At 44.9% G+C, this 717-nt stretch overlaps 1 protein-coding gene across 2 annotated transcripts in view; it reads right to left on the bottom strand.

The window, feature by feature from the left end:
• Nucleotides 1-717, bottom strand: part of vmp1 (vacuole membrane protein 1) — a 59,363-nt gene that overhangs the window by 21,252 nt on the left and 37,394 nt on the right. The gene's annotated exons all lie outside the window — the stretch shown is intronic.

Genomic DNA, 717 nt, shown 5'->3' with positions numbered 1-717 from the left:
TATTCTTTCTCCCCTGCCTGCACCCCCCCCCCCCCCTTCCCTCCAAACCCCCCCCATCTCTCCTTCTCTCTTTCTCCATCACCTCCCACAGACAATGTTTATCTGCTTTAGCTCGCACTCGCTAGGTTCACTGCCACCCCCCTTCCTTTTTTCTAGTGTGCTTCAGGACAATGCATTTAGCGTATGATAAGGAATGAGGCTGAGTGGAAAAAATGCTTAGCTTTTAACCCTTCCTCTCTGTGTCACAATGAGCAAACGCCAACTTTTGCTTAGAAAACAGAAAGTTGAGCCCCTGACGGTAATCACAGACATACTGCAAATTCCTGGACGCAAATTGAGGATTTTCCAGGATTAGAAGAAACGTTTGTGATGCCAAGTCTCTTAACAGCAGTTTCTTATTCAGGGGTTAGGATGAATCTCTTACTTTCCCATAAGTTCTCAATCTGCTGCAGTCTGACCAGTCTACTGTACAATGTACTGGGGCTGCTGCAGCTGCAGTCACAAAATGGTTGACTCCCCCTACTATGCCTGCACAAAATGGCCTCCTTACTACCAGCTGAGTACAGTACAGAGATGCCGTGCATGAGTGTGATTCATTATTTAGCACACTTCTCCCTCTGAACAACATTAAAGATGAATGCAAATCTCAAACTTAGACACAAATAAATTTTGCTGTTTCTCTGCAGTATAAGGAAATAGAAACGATAAAGGACGAGT

Source organism: Seriola dumerili, unplaced genomic scaffold (assembly GCF_002260705.1).
Source record: "Seriola dumerili isolate Sdu_G_001 unplaced genomic scaffold, Sdu_1.0 BDQW01000091.1, whole genome shotgun sequence".
Lineage (NCBI taxonomy): Eukaryota > Metazoa > Chordata > Actinopteri > Carangiformes > Carangidae > Seriola > Seriola dumerili.
Note: the sequence above shows the minus strand (reverse complement) of the source record. Positions and strands in the feature narration are given on the sequence as shown.